Below are 20774 nucleotides of genomic sequence, written 5' to 3' on the forward strand. Positions count from 1 at the left end.
TAGGCCCCCACTCGTTACATAAGATTACATTTCCTGCACATTTTATTGTGTCAGTTTAACATTTATGTCTAGAGCTTCATCACAATTTATCCATATACATTGTTTTGTGTCTACAATAGATCAATAAAGTTGCATTGGGCTTTCTATTTATGTCTGACTCTTATATATTGTTCCCCAGTTTCACCAGTAAAACTCTATTTGGTTGTTATGACAACAAAGACAATTCTCCTTTAAGGCATTTTTGAAAAATGCGGTTCTATTATTGATGATGCATGTACAATTGCACTGCGTTTATGTAGTAAGTGGCCCAGTTTTAAATAAAATAATTTCTTGACATAATAAATAAATCAAATAAATCATACATTTAAATACACAATAATTCTTCATATACAGCGGGTGAAATAAGTAATGAAGATGTCACCAATTTTCTAAGTAAATATCTTTCTAAAGGCGCTATTAACATGAAATTCTCTCCAGATATCGGTAACAATTCATCTCATCTGCACAAGCAAAGAAATCAAACCTTATATTACCATAATTTAATTTATATGTAATAATGAAAAATTATACAGGGAAAAAGTATTGCAGACATGAAGAAAGAGAGGACAATAAAGCTATGGAAAGTCGTGACACCAGCTGAAATTTGTAAGTAATTGGAAAGCAATTCTGCCACTAAGTGAAAGTAATATTAGCTACTTCAATTCATGGCCTATAGAAAGGTGTCTCATTACCAGGTTGCCACACAGGAAACATCTCATGATGGGTTAAACCAGTGAGTTGCCTCAAAACCTTTGCAACATTATTGTTGCAAAGCATACTGATGGCATTAGTTACAGAAGAATTTCTAAACAACTGAAGGTTTCAGTGAGCACTGTTGGGGTATACAGTAGTTCAGAAGTGGAAAGATTCTAATTTCACCATAAGTCGGCCATGAGCATATGCTCCCCACAAGATTTCAGACAGAGGAGTGAAACGTATTAACAGAAGAGTTGTCCAATAGCCAAGGGTCACCTGTAGAGAGCTACAGAAAGTTCTGGAATCAGTAGGTATAATTGCTTCAAAGAAAACTATAATTAATGCATTCAACCTCCATAGCCTGAATGCACGCTCATCACGCAAGACTCAATTACTGAACAAAAAGCTTGTTAGCAAGTTTAAAGTTTGCTCAATAACATTTAGACAAGCAAGTGAAATTCTGGAAGAATATAGTCTGTTCAGATGAGATCAAAATTGAACTCTTCGGATGCCATAATACATGCTTGGAGGCCAAAAGGCACAGCATATCACCCCAAAAATTGTATACCAACAGTGAAGTTTGGAGGTGGGAACATCATTGTGTAGGGCTGTTTTTCATATAATTGAAATACTCATTTTGTTCCTATACATACCATTGTACACCATTTATTGTTACTACAAGCTTTTAAAAAGATCCTGAGCCACATTTGTCTTTGATGAACTTACAAGTTATGTATCTGTAATGCTGATTTATATAAGTGGACACGCAGCTCAATGGTGCCTACTCCTTACTAGTGTTGAGCATTCCGATACCGCAAGTATCGGGTATCGGCCGATACTTGCTGTATCGGAATTCCGATACCGATTTCCGATATTTTTTCAATATCGGAATTCGGCATCGGAATCGGAATTCAAAGTTGATTGACAGACTGACGTCATCATGATGCGCGGTGTGTGCGCATCATGATGCGCCGTCATTTCGGGCCTGCCGGGGGGCTGTGCCGGCCTGCCGGGGGGCTGTGTGGACTGCCCGGGGTCTGTACCGGCCTGCCGGGGGGCTGTGCCGGCCTGCCGGTGGTCTGTGCACCCTGTGGGGGTCTGTACCGGCCTGCCGGGGGGCTGTGCCGGCCTGCCGGTGGTCTGTGCACCCTGTGGGGGTCTGTACCGGCCTGCCGGGGGGCTGTGCCGGCCTGCCGGGGGGCTGTGCTGATGTCCGGGGGTCTGTGCAAGCATCGTCCGATGGGACTACAAGTCCCATCGGGCGATGCCTGCTACCATGACAGTGATTGACACATTAGCCAATGATGGGAAATTCCCACACAGCAATGGCATAAAGTGAGACTAGGGACTTTTTTTTTTTTTAAGTGGCGGAGGAATACAGTGCGGAAGGATACCTACCTTCCGTCATTGGATTCCTGCAGCCCGTAGAGAACGGCGGCATCAGCTGATGCTGCAGTTCTCTACCCAAGATCGTCGTGGGACACACTCGTGGACTGCTTCGGATCGTGGGTGAGTATTTTTGTGGTTTGTTATGTTAATATTTATTCCGTAGACGACAATGGCTTCGGGGAACAATGTGACAAGTATTGGTAAGTATGTTACTCTATGTTATATGTACTGTATGTCTATGTATGTATTGTATGAATGTATTGTATGTATGTAGTATATATGTGGTATGTATGTAGCATGTAGTATGTATGTAGTATGTATGTAGCATGCATGTAGCATGCAGTATGTATGTAGCATGCATGTAGTATATATGTAGTATGTATGTGGTATGTATGTAGCATGTAGTATGTATGTAGCATGCATGTAGTATGTATGTAGCATGCATGTAGTATATATGTAGTATGTATGTAGCATGTAGTATGTAGCATGCATGTAGTATATATGTAGTATGTATGTAGCATGTAGTATGTATGTAGCATGCATGTAGTATATATGTAGTATGTATGTAGCATGTAGTATGTATGTAGCATGTATGTAGCATGCATGTAGTATGTATGTAGTATGTATGTAGCATGTAGTATGTATGTAGCATGTAGTATGTATGTAGCATGCATGTAGTATGTATGTAGCATGCATGTAGTATGTATGTAGCATGCATGTAGTATGTATATGGTATGTATGTAGCATGTAGTATGTATGTAGCATGCATGTAGTATATATGTGGTATGTATGTAGCATGCATGTAGCATGTATGTAGTATGTATGTAGTATATATGTAGTATGTATGTAGCATGTAGTATGTATGTAGCATGCATGTAGTATATATGTAGTATGTATGTAGCATGTAGTATGTATGTAGCATGCATGTAGTATATATGTAGTATGTAGCATGTAGTATGTATGTAGCATGCATGTAGTATATATGTAGTATGTAGCATGTAGTATGTATGTAGCATGCATGTAGTATATATGTGTTATGTATGTAGCATGTAGCATGCATGTAGTATGTATGTAGTATACATGTGGTATGTATGTAGCATGCAGTATGTATGTAGCATGCATGTAGTATATATGTAGTATGTATGTTGCATGTAGTATTTATGTAGTATGAATGTAGCATGTATGTAGTATGCATGTTGTATGTATGTAGCATGTAATTTTTTTTTTTTTTTTTTTTTTACATTTAACACATTAGCCGGATGATGGGACTACTACTGTCCCATCATTGGCTAATGTGTCAATCACTGTCATGGTAGCAGGCATCGCCCGATGGGACTTGTAGTCCCATCGGACGATGCCTGCACAGACCCCCGGACATCAGCACAGCCCCCCGGCAGGCCGGCACAGCCCCCCGGAGCCTGCACAGACCACCGGCAGGCCGGCACAGCCCCCCGGCAGGCCGGCACAGACCACCGGAGCCTGCACAGACCCCCTGGCAGGCCGGCACAGCCCCCCGAAAGGCCCGTACAGACCCCAGAGAGGCTGTACAAGGGCAGGAAAGGGTTTTTCTTATTCCGATACCGGAAGTCCCATAGACTTGAATGGGACTTCCGGTATCGGAATCGGCGATACCGATACTTTTTTTAAAGATCGGCCGATACCATCCGATACGATACTTTGAAGTATCGGACGGTATCGCTCAACTCTACTCCTTACCCTGAGCAGGCTGAGCCCTAGTGTAGAGTCCGTCCCAACGGAATTCCAAAAGGAGTTATTATGAAACAAGAGAAACTTGAGGTTAGTTACAATTATTACAATGTTTCTAAATTTATTTGTCCACATTTCTGACAAATCCTTTCATTTTTACTTGCATTAGCCTTTTTTATTTTTTGTTATAAACATAATAAGTAATCTCTGCATAAACATGGCAATCTCTGCTTTATTTCACTTTGGTATTATAGAAGCACATTTCATAAATGAACATTAAAAAATTAAATTGCAGCATAATTTATTTATAAATTGGATGAATTACCAGATCTGGTTGTGACAAGTGTTAGATGAGTTACATATTTTATTTATTAGACAATACCATATGTTTAGTAGCCCAACAGAGCGCTGGATTTGTTGTTTTTGTTTCTTATCACAGTAACCATATGTTGTGCCATTTTATGATGTCATGGGAGTGAGGTATTATAAGTCTGTGGAGATTATTGCAATGCTTTTAGAAAACAAAGAGGAGAGATTTGTCTGTAAAAAGTGAACACAATTCAGCAAACCCCCAAAAAAGTTAAAAATGTTTTCTATGTATTGTTTAAAATCAGTAGTAAACATACCGTATATACTCGAGTATAAGTCGATCCGAGTATAAGTCGACCCCCCTAATTTTGCCACAAAAAACTGGGAGAACTTATTGACTCGAGTATAAGTCTAGGGTGGGAAATGCTCCATAGATTATTCCCCCATATGGTGTCCTCAGAAGAAACTCCATAGATTATTCCCCCATATGCTGCTCCCATAAGAAGCTCCATAGATTGTTCCCTCATATGCTGCCCCCACAAGAAGTTCCAGATTATTCCCCCATATGCTGCCCCCCCATAAGAAGCTCCATATATTGTTCCCTCATATGCTGCCCCCACAAGAAGCTCCATATTGTTCCCCCATATGCTGCCCCCATAAGAAGCTCCATATTGTTCCCTCATATGCTGCCCCCACAAGAAGCTCCATATTGTTCCCCCATATGCTGCCCCCATAAGAAGCTCCTTAGATTATTCCCCCATGTGCTGCCGCTGCTGCTGCTGCATGTAAAAATAAAAAAAATGACATACTCACCTCTCCGTCGCTGGGTGTCAGATTCTCACCTGTCCTGCGTCCATGGCTGCTCACCGCTATCTGCACGTCATCAGTCAGTGACGTTCAGACTGCAGGGGGCGCGGAGCGCATTAACCACGTCACCGCGCCCTCTGCTGTCTGAAGTCACTGACCGATGACAGACAGCAGCAAGCAGCCATGGATGCAGGACAGGTGAGTATCGCTGTACTTACCCGTCCTGACGCTGTCTTGAGCCCCCAGCTTCTCCGTGCTCTCTCTTCCTGCCTTCAGCGGTCACGTGGTGCTGCTCATTAAAACTCATCAATATGCGCATATTGATGAGTTTTAATGAGCGGCACCACGTGACCGCTGAAGGCAGGAAGAGAGAGCACGGGGAGAAGCTGGGGGCTCAAGAGACAGCGTCAGGACGGGTAAGTATGACCTGACACATCCGCCCCCTCCGACCCCTTTGTATATGACTCGAATATAAGTCGAGAGGGGGACTTTCAGCCCAATTTTTTGGGCTGAAAATCTCGACTTATATTCGAGTATATACGGTAGTTTATTTTTCTATATATGAAAGAATAAGTGTCCTTTTCTATATTTATTTTACATATTATTTTATATTATATTATATTATTTTATATATTATTTTATATTTCTTGGTATGTCATAGATAACAATTTATTCAGTTTTTCAAGGGTTTCTCAACTAAACGACATGAGATGCATAAAAATTATAAAGTTTAATATACTGGAGCCTGTATGCTCTCTATGGACAATTCAGTTCACTCATACTTGTGCATGAATGAATGGGCTTGTCCACTCCAAAGTTCCCAGATAGACTAACCTCTTACCTACATATGACATACTGGTATGCCATATGACTGCTGTCTGACGTTTGGTATCACCGCATACGGAACGACCTGACCTATATCCGACTAGTTTTCGCCTTCAATGATCACTGTAAAAAAACAATAAAAGGCAAAGAAAATGATGCGTATTCATCATACCGTTGAACAAAAAGTGGAATAAGATTAATGTAAATAAAATGATATCTCTGAAAACTTGAAGTAAAAAGACAAGTGCACTGTCCTTTTAAAAGAATTGTGTGCTTGAGGAAGGGACTCGAGGTCCAGACTTATGGAAGTATTAACCTCAACACCACAGTGCTGAGATTCCTACTTCTATATCTCTGAAAACGTCATCTTGTCCTTCAAAAAACAAGCTGCCATACAGGTCCATCAGCGGAAAAATTAAAAAGAGTTAAAGCCCTCAGAATAATGAGATGCAAAAATAATATTTTTTTTCTCTAAAAGTGTTTTTATTGTGTAAAAGAGCCAAATCATAAAAAAAACCTCTATAAATATGGAATTGCTGTAATCGTACTGACCTGAAGAATAAAGCTGCAATTCCCGAATTGCTGTTTTTTGGACATTCTGCGTCCCAAAAATCGGAATAGAAAGCAAAAAAAAATTTAGCTGAAAATAGTACCAATAAAACGTCAACTCGAAAATAAAGGAAATAAATGTCTGGCACCGTTATGTTACAAAATTACCCAAATTACTTGCACATATATTCCTTAGTCCACAAATGCATGAAACACCTTAATCCCACTTTGAACGGGTGCTCTATCCCTATTGAAAAAACAGCAAACTTCATGTAAAAAGAGAAAAAAGAAATAGGATGGCACTCATCGTTCTTATGAATCAAATCACTTTATTTCATGAGTACAGGGCATAGGCATTGGCACGGGAACAATGTGCTGAGAGACGGACATCTCTCAGCACATTGTTCCCATGCCAATGCCTATGCCTTGTACTCATGAAATAAAGTGATTTAATTCATAAGAACAGTGAGGGTCATCCTACTTCTTTTTTCTCTTTTTACATGAAACGTCAACTCGTCCAACAAAAAACAAGCCATCACATGACAATGTTGACCGAAATATGGAAAATTTAAAGCTATAAAAATATGACTACGCGCAATAAAAAGCAGCTTTTAGGGTGTGACCGCAGCCAAACAAAAAAAAATTATAAATCTGGTATCAGTGTAAAAGCACTGACCCAAAGTATTAAGTCTCCTAATCACTTATAACGCACAAGTAATGACCTAAAAATATATAAAACCAATTCTTCACCTGCTGTTGATTTTTTAATTCTGCCTCCCAATGATCACAGTAAAGCTTGGCTCACATTAATAATGTGCTCTACGCCGAGCGCTTACACCGGGGTTTCAGTGTAAATCTCTGAGTTACGTGATTCAGATGAAACCCCCACCAAAGATTCCCAATAATGAGGCAGATGGAGGTACTGTGGACGTAGTCAGACCTATGAATGATCCGGCGGTGTCTGTCTTTTTAGGTATGCATAAAAGTGTGATCCACCACAGTTTTGTGCACGTCTGAAATGAAGGACACCACTGAACAGAATCCAGATGGAGTCCAGAGTAATTCTGCTGCTTCATTATTGTGAATGGTTCCCTTGGGGGTTTCATTTGAATCACGTCACTAGGAGAATTAGATGGAAAGTAAATGCTCAGTGTAAAGTGCAAGATAAATGTGATCTCAAACTGTATGTAAAATGTTCCCAATAAAAGCTGTAACTCAATCCACATCTGTTAAAGGATATATAGGGGGCTTCCGCGTTACTGGTAGTACAAAGGCACTGGAATAATGAAATGGCTCCTTCCCCCAAAAAAGAAATCCAGCAAATTTTGTGCTTCCAAATCCATATGTCACCCTCCATTCTGAGCCCCAGTTTGCCTTAAACACATTTAGCGTCCACATGTTTGGCATTGCTGTAGCAATGAGAGCTCGCCTAATTTATGGATGCATGTCTCCAGGAGAAGGAGCAGGTCACTACAACATACTAGTGACTACAACATACTGGGCACTACATAAATATGTAACTTATATGGCAAAATCACCACTAAAAATATGTATAATCCACAAAGATGGTGTATCATATATAAAAAAAGACCCAGTGTCAACACCATCCATGGGGTATTTTTAAAGTGCCAGTAATAGTGCAGAAGGATAAACAACAATTTTCTTACCCATATGGGAGAGAGTGACAGGTACAGCCGTGTGCATCATTTGCCCCGACGCGCGTTTGACATGGCGGGCTTCTTCGGGGGGCAATGTGGACCACCAAAAGCATGCCAGGTTTATATAGGGATCGTAAATACTGCCGTCTTAATGTGGGCACATGTGGGGCGGGACCAAAGCCGCGATATGTCACGTCCGGCTATCCAGCTTCCGGTGCAGGTCAAAAGAAAAACTTCCTGTGACGTCACTGACCCTCACCGAAGTGAAAAAGATGCTTTCTGAGATGCAAGCTGGTCAGGGAACCACGGCGCATGCGCACCTGACGGCAGACATATTCATTGAGGGTAAAACAATGGGCAAATAACAACGAACACCCCAGATTAAGTAAAAGGTATGAATAAATAGTAATGGCACGTTTGGTATTAATAAAAATACAGTATGCAACAATATATAAAAATTAAAAAAGCACCAATCATAGGATAAATGGGTGAAGAGGAGAAAATGAGGGAAATGGAAAAGTGAAGGGAAGGAAAAACAAATGGAAATTAAGAGGCACATATAGTATCCATAGAAGCAGAGGGAACCGAGGACAAAAGAAAACTGTTCATTTAGCCCATGTGAAGACGATCCACCGACACTCAAGCTGCGCCAGGACACGTTTCAAGTCCCCTCCATGTGTGCCGCAATCTACTCTGTCAATGCCATGTACGTGTAATGCAGCGGGATTACAATCATGGTAAATCTTGAAGTTTCTGGGGACCGTCATTAAATCAGAGTGATCCTCACAATTTTTTGCGGACACAATGTCTCTCACATGTTCCCTTGTCCTAATTCTCAGTTCCCGCGATGTAAGCTGAATGTAAATCAAATTGCAGGGGCAAATGGCGTAGTACACCACATGGGTAGTGCTGCTGGCAATATAGCTTGTAATCTGGTACTCCCTACCACCAACCACCATCCGCTGTTGTGAAAGATGTAGCCCAGTCGATGTTTTGACATGCCAAACAAGAACCACAAGGAAAACACCCCCACTTTTGTTTTGATATACCAAAAAAGATTGGGGAGTTAGCCACATTGTGGCTCTTCACCAACAAATCGTTAAGGTTTCTTCCTCTCCTAGCTGTCACTAAGGGTACCGTTACACCTAGCGACTCACCAGCGATCCTGACCAGCGACATGACGCGGTCAGGATCACTGGTGCATCGCTAGGTGGTCGCTAATGAGCTGCCACACAGGCAGATCTCACTAGCGACATCGCTGGGGACGGGGATCGCTACTTACCTGTCAGACGTGGCGATCCTGCATCCTCCCGCCTCCACGCGTCGCTCATCGTCACAGCAGGAAGCGCCGCAGGAAGTGGCCGACGAGGAATGGTCCAGGAGCTTCTCGCGCGACCAGCGATAACCAGCGGGGGAGCCGATCGGAGGTAAGTATCACATGCAGCGATATCGCTAGCAATATCGCTGCAACGTCACAAAATCGGTGACTTTACAGCGATATTGCTAGCGATATCGCAGTGTGTAACGGGGGCTTAACATTTTTCAAGGTAGACTCTGTCTTGAGCACCGCCCAGTACTTCTGTAATATTTGATTCATAAAATCATATTGATTATTGTATGTTGAAATATATCCCAATGGTGGGTCTTTCGTAGACCTGGGCGGTGCTCTACAGAGTAATTTATCTCGTGGTTCCATCTTAGCACGGAGATAACCATTTTTTATGCTCCTGTTAGTATATCCACAATCCTGGAATCTCCTGGATAGGTTCCAAGCCTGGCTCTCAAAAACTCCATCCATTGAACAAATCCTCTTCATCCTCATGAATTGTCCAATTGGCACTGCTCTTATTGTTTAGGATGTATGTGCCGAGGATACGTGTAATAGTGAATTCACTGAAGTTTCCTAGCGGAAAACATCCGTTTGAATAGTACCTGAAGCATCTACCAAGATATTAATATCCAAGAAATCAATCTTCTTTGGATGCAATTTTATATGTTAATTTAATGTTATAATAATTTTGGTTAAGTTCATGGATGAGGTTACAGAAACCACGCTCGGTACCCTGCCATAAGATATCATCTATATAGCGATACCAGCACTGCGCCTGGGAAAAAGTGTGCGTGTCCTCCCTGAAGATCTCCCTCTCCCAAAAACCGAGAAAGAGGTTTGCATACAAGGGTGCACACGCCACGGCCATCGCAGTGCCACGTTGCTGTAGAAAAATCCTGAGTACTGCTGTATGGCTAAACAGTACTGTACAGCCACATATGGGGTATTTCTACATTCAGTAGAAATGGTGGGCCAAATTTTCTTGCCATTTTGCCCATTTCCCAGTGTGAAGATATAAAATCTAAACAAAATTTTGTTGTAAAAATAAAAAATGTAATTATTTTTTCTTCACTGCACAATGGTGTAAAATTTCTATGACACACCTGTGGTGTCAATATGATCACCTGTGGTGTCAAAATGATCACAACACCCCCAAATGAAATCCTTGAGAGGTATAGTTTGTAAAATATGGCCATTTATGGGGGGTTATGCTGTCCTGGTACCTAAGGGACTTTGTCAATAAGAAATGGCACCCTCAAACCAGTCCAGCAAAATCTGAACTCAAATATGGCGTTTCTTTCCTTCTGAGCTTTGCGCTCTGTCTTAAAAGTAGTTTTTGACCACATATGAAGTATCGGTGTATTCAGGAGAAATTACACAACAAATTTTGAAGCCTATTTTCTCCTGTTACCCTGTTCTCCTGTTAAAAAAATTAGGGCTAAAAGAGCATTTTTATGGGAAAAATGTGATTTTTTATTTTCACGGCTCAACGTTGTAAACTTCTGTGAAGCACCTTAAGGTTCAAGGTGCTCACCACACATCTAGATAAGTTCCATGAGGGGTCTAGTTTCCAAAATGGGTTCACTTGTGAGGTTACCATTGTTTAGGCACATCAGGGGTTCTCCAAACGTGACCTGGCATTTCCATGATACCAGCAAATTTTGCATTCAAAAAGTCAAATGGCACTACTTCCCTTCTGATCCCTGCAGTGAGTCCAAACAGGAGATTTCCCCTAGATATGGTGTATCGACATGCTCTGACAAATAGCACAACAAATTGTGGGGTCCATTTTCTCCTGTTACCCATGTGAAAATAAAAAAATTTGGGTCTAAATAAAATTTTGGTGTAAAAAAGTTAATTTTTTTCTCCTACATTGCTTCACTTCCTGTGAAGCACCTGGAGGGGTTAATAAACTTCTTAAGGCTGTGTTCACACGTTGCATTTTTTTCAAGTTTTTTCACGGTTTTACCAAATAAACCACGTCAAAAACGTTTAAAAGAAAACTACCATTCATTTTAATAAATTCTGTACTTTTTGTGCAGATGTATGTGTTTTTCAACATGAAAAAAACGCTTCGCGGTAAAAAACGCTGCATGCTCATTAATTTTGCGGAAAATTCCGCATTTGTAGCTATTTTCTATATGTCTGGGGATGCGTGGAAAAAAAACGCATAAAAAACGCGTGGTTTTTGTGCAGAAACCGCGCAGAAAAAAATGTGAGTTTTCTGGGAAGGAGTCCAGTTTTAATGCAGAAATTTTCTGCATACGTGTGCACATAGCCTAAATGTGCTTTTGAGCACCTTGAAAGGTGACGTTTTTAAAATTATGTCACTTTTGGGTATTTTCTGTCATATAGATCCCTCAAAGTGACTTCAAATGTAATGTTGTCCCTAAAAAAATTGTTTTGTAATTTTGTTGTAAAAATGAGAAACCACTGGTCAACTTTTAACCCTTCTAACTTCCTAACAAAAAGAAAATTATTTTCAAAAATTGTGCTGATTTAAAGTAGACATGTGGTAAATCTTATTTATTATGTATTTTGTGTGCCATAATGTTCTGATTTAAGGGCAAAAAAATTAAGTTTTAAAAATTGCTAAACTTTCTTGAAATTTCATATTTTTTCACAAATAAACGAAAGACATAGCGAGCAAATTTTACCACTATCATGAAGTACAATATGTCACGAAAAAACATTCTCAGAATCAGTGGTTTCCATTGAAGTATTCCAGATATATTACCACATAAAGGGACACTAGTCAGAATTGTAAAACTAAGCCTGGTCATGAAGGTGAAAATAGGCTCGGGGATGAAGAATACAATCCATATCACTCAGCAAATAGCCATTCAGTTTCCTTTTTTTATGCATCGCATGTACACCAAAGTGAAGTATCCCAAAGTGACCTATGGCTATTTTACAAGTGAATACACTTTCTCAAGGCCTCCAAAGGCAAATTAACACACAAAACAGCCATGGGTTGCTTGAGATATAATGTTTGGTGTGATTTCCATGGATTATGTTCTCTGAAATTGGATAATTCCATGGTTTTCCTTTGTATCACTGAGCACCACTGAAATTTCCTAACGAAGCCACAAGTAAGAATCCCTACCTGTGTCTTTAATGGGGATTTCCTGAATATTATTGCTGTGGATAGTGTCAGTGAATTTTCTCTTTACTTGCTACTAAGCAGGCCCGAATTTAGTAGGGGGGCCCAAGGGGCCTGGGCCACCCACCAAGCGGGGGCCTCCCACCAATATAGGGATAAATATCTCAAAACATGTAAAATACACATCTCTCTTTGCTGTGCACTGTTTCTAATGATAAGGAACATTTAACAAAAGAGAAACTATTAAAAGTGTAGGGACCCGGCTACGGTCCTACATCTGAGTGGCTGGCGCAGAGCGGCATAGTCATGGCACCTGCGTCAGCATCCACTGACCTGGCTAGCCAGACTTCCTTAGTACCCTGTACCTAATGCTTAGCTTATAGCATGCGGCAGCCTTCTCCGATCCCAACAGAAGCTTCTAGGCGTGCTGCGCTACTTATTCAGCTATATTGCTCCCTCGGATTAGATCAGATGAGAGTTTGTTCAGTTCAGCTACCTTTGAGGAAGGAGGCAGAGCCACAAAAGAAGAGGATTCTCCACCGTGGAGCGAGGCAGGACTTCACTCTGGATCTTCAGTCACTGAAGATCCAGAGTGAAGTGGTTCAGTCTTCACAGTTATCCAAGAAGTATCATTTCTCCTTGCGGAGAATGACATGCTAAGCATGTCATGTCTTCACAGTGTTGCGGTGGGTGAGTATGATCTCTGTCTGTGTGTATGTGTGTGTGTGTCTGTCTATCTTTCTTGCAGCTCCTGTCCTACACAGTACCATACTGTAGGTACAGGTCCACACTATATCCTGCATTACAGTGTGTCTGTGTATACTGTATGTATATAGTGTGGACCTGTTTACAGTATAGTGCTGTGTATACACTTTATACAGCCCCTCAGCCTCTATTCTATATACAGCCAGCACAGCAACAGCCTCTGATATATACAGGCAGGTAAACAGCCTCTGATATATACAGCCTGGCAGCAGCCCCTCATGCACAGTATATACAGTCCAGCAGCAGCTTCTAATATATACAGCCCAGCAGCAGCCCCATATATATATATATATATATATATATACAGCCCAGCAGCAGCCCCTCATATATATATATATACAGCCCAGTAAGAGCCTCTCATACATATACAGCCCAGCAAAAGCCTCTCAAAACTCAAATTAGTTGAAAACCAATTGAGGACATCCATGAAGCAGGAATGACTCGTAAATTTGGCTATCGTGAGCATCGAGTCAGATATAATGCGTGAATTGGACTTTAGTGACATAATTCGTTTCATTTTGTGTTTTTGCATTACATATTGCAACACCTTGAAAAATGGGCCCAGGGCCACCCACCTCTTAAATCCAGCACTGCTTCTAAGTAACATTTTCCAGCTGTGACTGAGACAATGATGCTCAATATACTCCAAAACACCCTCTGCTTGCACCACACTAGTAGGCTTGTCAGTGGCAAATGAGGACAATGCCCCCTGTACTGTATTTGGTAGTACTAATGATCGGATGGCTGGTAACAAAGGTGGTGGTATTTTTTCTTCAGCTGCAGCTCCCATATTCTTTGCCATGGCAAGTTTTTTTTTCTTTTTCACTACCATATCCACCATATCCACTGCCATTGATACTTTTTCTTTTACCATACATTTTGTACAACACTACATTTAACTTTCGAAAATTTTTTCAAATTCAATTACTGAACCTTTGCCAACAAGGAAGTAACAAGAAACACTAGGTAATTTACATGTACAGAAAGCAGAAAGAATCCCACAGTATTCAAATTAATTTTTTAAGAAAACAGGCTATCCTGCAGAAATCTTGAATGATGCCTATAAAATGACTAGAAAAAAAGTCTGACTGCTGTGTTTGCCAACAAGGGTTTAGACAAGTATTAAGTCTTGCTTGCCAGAGGGATCAAATACTTATTTCTCACTACAAAATGCAAATAAATTTATATAATTTATACAATGTGATTTTCTGGATTTTATTTTTGATATTCTATCTCTCAATGTTAAACTTAACCAACCCTTAAAATTATAGACTGTTCATGTCCTTGTCAGTGGGCAAACGTACAAAATCAGCAAGGGATCAAAAAATTATTTGCTTCACTATATATATATATATGTATATATATATATATATACAGCTCTCGCAAAAATTAAGAGACCACGGCACAGTTTTATAAAAATCAGCTTCTCTACATGGTCTGACAGCTATTCCATTCCAGTGTCAGTTGAAATCCAACTAGAGTACACCTCATTCTACTTAATGTGCTTCTGATGAGGTGATCACTGAACCAAATCTTATTTAACGAAGGAAAGTATAAAAAAACCCTGCTGTGGTACTCACAATCCTCTTGCAATAGGACAAGCTGAATGGCAAAACAAGTGCTAGTAATATCCCAAAAGTAATAGGAATAAAAAAAATAACTTTTAACCATGCCAAAGAAGTTGAAAAGAAAAGTCTTGAGTGAGGAAAAGAAGGGCTCAATTCTGGCTTTACTAGCAGAGGGATACAGTGAGCGTCATGTTGCCTCCATCCTTTAAATTTCTAAGATGGCAGTCCATTACAAGGTCAAGCAGCAGACATTGGGGACAACAAAGCTACAGACCAGCAGAGTGCGAAAACGACTCTCCACTGACCGGGATGACAATCATCTTATTCAAATGTCACTCAGCAACCGCAGGATGACATCAAATGACCTACAAAAGGAATGGCAAATGGCAGCTGGGGTGAAATACAAGAACAGTTCGTAACGGGTTCATAGAGGCAGGGCTCAAGTCATGTAAAGGTAAAAAAAGCCTTTCATCAATGAGAAGCAATGGAGAGCCAGGCTGAAGTTTGCCAAAGACCATAAGGATTGGACCATAAAGGACTGGAGTAAGGCAATCTTCTCTGATGAGTCTAATTTTCAGCTTTGCCCAACACCTGATCATCTAATGGTTAGCCGGAGACCTGGAGAGGCATACAAGCCACATTGTTTTGCACCCACTGGGAAATTTGGTGGAGGATCGGTGATGATCTGGTGATGCTTCAGCAAGGCTGGAATTGGACAGGTTAATCTTTGCGAAGGATGGATGAATCAAGCCGCATACAAGGTTATCCTGGAAAAACAGTTGATTCCTTCTGATCAGGCAATGTTCCCTAACTCTGAGGACTGGTTTTTCCAGAAAGACAATGCACCATGCCACACAGCTAGGCCAATCTATGTGTGGATGAAGGACCACCACATCCAATCCCTGTCATGGCCAAACCAATCTCCAGACCTGAACCCCATTGAAAACCTCTGGAATGTAATCAAGAGGAAGAAGGATAGTCACAAGCTATCAAACAAAGGAGAACTGCTTAAATTTTTGTACCAGGAGTGGCATAAAGTTACCCAAAAGCAGTGTGAAAAACTGGTGGAAAGCATGCCAAGATGCATGAAAACTGTGATTAAAAATCATGGTTATTCCACAAAATATTGATTTCAGAACTCTTCCTGAGTTAAAACATTAGTATTGTTGTTTCTAAATGGTTATGAACTTGTTTTCTTAGCATTATTTGAGGTCTGCAAGCAAAGCATATTTTTGTTATTTTGACCATTTCTCATTTTCTAAAAATAAATACAAAATTTAGTGCTTGGAAATTCAGACACATGTTGTCAGTAGTTTATAGAATAAAAGAGCAATTTACATTATACTAAAAAGTATACCTATAAAGAGAAAAATCAGACAAACTGGAAATTTTGCAGTGGTCTTTTATATACTATATATATATACTGTATATATATATATATATATATATATATATATATATATATATGCACGCACACACACACACACACACAGTAGAAAATATTGGAGACTGCAATACCAAGGCTGGAGCACGGCAGCGGGTGAACCGCAATTAGTTACTATGCCCGGGCAATGCCTGGCTCTTCAGATAGTGTATATATGGCATATATGGTCACTTTTCAATCTTACAGTTCAGAATATTACACAATTTCACCTGTGATTTGGAGCTGAATATGGGCCCCCTTAGCACTTGGGCCCCTGTGTGGCAGCACAGATTGCACCATTGGTATGCCCACCCCTGGAAGAAAGCCATATTTCTGTTTATTCTGGACAAACCCTTTCATTGCTGACAATTTTATTGTACTGTACTGCTGGAGGCCTTGATAATGGAGGTTTGCACCCTATACTATTCAAGGAAGCTAAAAGGCGACACTGCCTATAGAAAGAGATGAGTTGTTTTATGAAAAAATACGGCTTTTTCTGTAATCTGATACAATTATTTTTTCACACAATTCTCAAATACAGAACTACTGTATATTACAGTTCTTGTTATAAAACTTTTATGGCATAACAGCTACTTTTAATTTATTACATGTTACACGGTATTACTGTAGGAAATATTTTTCTGTATGCATTATTCAATAGCAAGCTTTCCATTTGTCTGTCTCTATCAGGATGGTTCTGCTTTGGTGAATGGAGGTGCTGCCCCAGGAGAATTTTATTCAAATGCATAAACAGAAAGTGATTTTGAAATGCAAAATAAGAAAATGAAATAACGTGAGATAGAAGATGAAACATGACAAGGTAGAATAGAGGAAGCTGTGATATAGGTGTCAGAACACTGCAATGTAATCAAGAAAGCACAAAGCATGAAAATGACTAGAGAAGAGAAGACTGTTGCTTATACTTTTAGGAAAACTCCAATTTAAAAAGTTATACTGTGTGCTGCTTTTGAATTCCTCAAGGATATAAAGGAAAGCCATCGAGCAGGCTTTAAAGGATTTTCTATCTTGCTGTTTTACTGTAGCTAAAGTGAAAATAGATGAAACTTTTATTATAGGGGTTGTCCGGAACTTTTATATTGATGGCCTACCCTTAGGATAGGTCATCAATATCTGATAGGGGTGTGACACTTAGCACTCCAGCTTATCAGCTGTTCTCAGTGGTGGTGGCAGATGGATTTGCGCAGTTGCGCTGGGGAACTACACTGCTCTATTAACTGCATAGTGGATGCTAGAGGAACCTGCACATCCACACCCTATTGATTTGAGTAGGAAGCATCTGTGCAGTACCAGTGCGGTGCAGCTCTGCAACTGATCAGATTCAGCCAGCACTGGGAACAGCTCATCGGTAGAGATGAGCAAACTTGTTTGGAAAACGTTTACCAATTTCAAATTTGGCTCAAACGCTGCACAATCAGATTCGTGTTCTTATTCCAGAGCTTTTTCCATAAAAATCAGCAAAATTCGGACAATGATTGTGTGCACGTTCCATTGACGTGCACACTGATGACACACAAATTACATCCGTGTGTCATCAGTGTGACTTGTACTGGCGCCTGGGAATCAGCAGTACTGTTTGTGCTGTTCCCCAGTTCTGGGTGCTGAAGTGAAGACAGCTCACATCACATTACCTGCTCACACATTTCTGGGCGGCTGTCAGCTGCTATTTATAAACTGGGTGGGGGCAATCCATGGCTCCTTTCCAGTTTGGATTATAAAGGAGAAAGTTTATGGATTAAAAGTGCGCTGCTTGACAAATCAATCCTTCCAGGTGGAATAAATGGCGCCACGGACGGAGCCCGTGCACTCCCGTCTTTTCTTGCATGGGGCCAGTGCCTAACGAGGACAACACGGGCCTTCCCGCAAACCGTGTAAAGAGCTCCTCCCACACCTCCTTTCCAGTTTGAGAATACCAGTCCCAGCTGTCAGCTTTAGATTTGCTGGTTCAAAAATGGGGGGACGCCCCACAATGTTTTTTTAAATTATTTATTTAAATAATAAAAAATAACAGCATGGGGACCCATCTATCCATGATAACCAGCCTTCCTGTAGCTGACAGCTGTCAGTTTTGCTTGTTATTTATCAAAAATACAGGGAAACCCAAGTCAATTTCTTTTAAATGTATTTATTTATAGTGAAACTGATGGCTCTTTTCCTGGTGTCTGCTGTTTTGGCAGTTTTTTGATCAGATATTGATAACCTATGCAATGGCTAGGTCATGAATATAAATGTCCGGGATAACCTCTTTAAGAATGCTGAGTTGATGTTGAACTATCACTGCTGTTCCGGCATTTACGCTAGGTCTATCAAAAGTTCACGCAATGCAGCTGCTATAGCATGAAACTACAGAAGTAAATGGGGGTCATTCGATTTGATGATGATTTAGGGTAGGACTATAGTAGATGGCAATTTTGTCCTTGACAGTCACCATGTGGCTGAAGTTATCTTGCTGCCCCATCAGTGCTATAGGAGTGAATGGGGTCGCATTGAAACACTACAGCAGCAAGCAATCAAAAATCTAACCAGTTAATACGGAATAAAGGATATGTCAATCCATTCTTCATAAAGAATTTTTTAAATACATGTGGGGCTACCCGTTACACAATCATTTTAGATTATTACAACCACTTGAAAGTAATTGTAGTAATAATCATGCGTGTATGATATCTTAATTTATAACAATAGTTTTATTAAACATTACACACACAAAAGAATAAATACAAAATAAAACCCCTAAAGATCCTCAAAAATTAATTTTTAGGGCTGTGTGGTTCATAATGGAATTTTCAGTAAATATAGCACATTATTCATTATATTATTGACAGACATGATTGCACAACTGTAAGGTATGCACATACATATAGCAATTATAGTCACAGTATTGTCAATTAGACATGGTCATATACCGGTATCTAGAGATAAATCAGAGTGATGCTAAAATACAAAGATATGCATTAACTATCCTCAAGCATAGTCCTCCTATACAATTAAAGTGCCTATTCCGTTCAATGGGCATGTGTGATAAACTAAAATATCCTTTACGCATTTCTTGCATTGTCCGCATAGGCTTTGTGAGTTCCTACTTCATATATTAAACAGGATATGTCTGACCATGTCACACACACCACATGCCAAGATAAGGTAGTAAAATGTTAAGATTACACTTACTGGTGCCTACTGGTGGGTGTAGTTATATTTTCTCCTCTACTGTGTCATCTAAGGTAGTCATGGGCAACAGGGAAATACGATGAGAGATGGCCCTGCTATTAAGGAGTGGAGGAGTTGTTTTTTTTTCTCTTTTTAGCGTTGCCTTATATACAAATAATTATATAGGAAATAATGTTTCCTGACATTTTTTTCCTGTAAAATCCATTTTATCTTCAGTTTTGTATGTTTTATTGTCAGTCATTAATCTCTTTCCGACATGTGCTGTATATATACGGCACTGCCAGAGCTGTGTTCGCTCAAACCGGGGGGCTTATGCTGAACGCCGTCAAGATCAAATGCCGTGGTCAGCTCTGTATGAGAGCTGACACCCTTCAGCAATGCCCACGATTGGTGCTAGTCTCTGTGATGCCACTGTCAATACCGACAGAGGGGGAATTGCAGAGGGAGGGAGTTCCCTCTCTGCTCCCATTATGCTTTGTGCCAAGAGTCTCCATGGTGACCTTGGGGGAAAAGATGGTGACCTGTCAGTTCATGCTCAGAGGAGGAGCTGACACGGCCCTTCCCTGTGTAAGAGATGCTGATCTAAAGTAATAGATCTGTGATCACCCAGTGAAAAATTAATGTCCCATGCTGGGACAATGTAAAAAAAAAAGTAAATAAAAAGTTATTTAAAAATTGGAAAAATTTTATAAAAAAAAAATCACAAAATAAGGAACAGAAAAAATGTTAAATTATTAATCTAATAAACACATTTGTTTACGTGAAAGCAAAAATAAACAAAACAAAAGTACACATATTTGGTTTTGCAACCGGAACGACCCGACCTATAAAACTGTCCCACCAGTTAACTCCTTCAGGGAGCACCATTAAAAAATAAACACAAAACCAGGCAAAAAAAATATGCTTTGTCAACATACTGCAGAACAAAAAGTGAAATAAAACGTGATCAAAAAGACAAATGTAAATAAAAATAGTATAAATGAAAACGTCATCGTGTTCCGCAAAATAACCTAAAATACAGCTGCATCAGTGGAAAAATTAAAAGGTTATTGCTCTCAGAATAAAGCGCTGCAAAAATATTTTTTTCTATAAAGTATTTTTTTTTGTATAAAAGCACCAAAACACAAAATAAACTATATAAATGTGGTATCGCTGTAATCGCCCTGACCCAAAGAAAAAAAACTGCCTCATCAATTTTGTCAAAGGCGGATCTGCATAAAAAAAAACCAAAAAACAATTCCTGAATTGTTGGCTTTTGTTCATTCTGCCTCCCAAAAATCGGAATAGAAAGCGATTAAAAAATGTCATGTGCACAAAAATGGTAGCAATAAAAATATCAACTGGTTCCACAAAAAAACAAGCCATCACATGATTCTGTCAGCCACAATATGGAAAAATTCTATTCTAAATATAGGGATGC

The sequence above is a fragment of the Dendrobates tinctorius genome, unplaced genomic scaffold (genome assembly GCF_039654945.1).
Source record: "Dendrobates tinctorius isolate UK_male_01 unplaced genomic scaffold, ASM3965494v1 ptg000030l, whole genome shotgun sequence".
In the NCBI taxonomy this organism is placed as follows: Eukaryota; Metazoa; Chordata; class Amphibia; order Anura; family Dendrobatidae; genus Dendrobates; species Dendrobates tinctorius.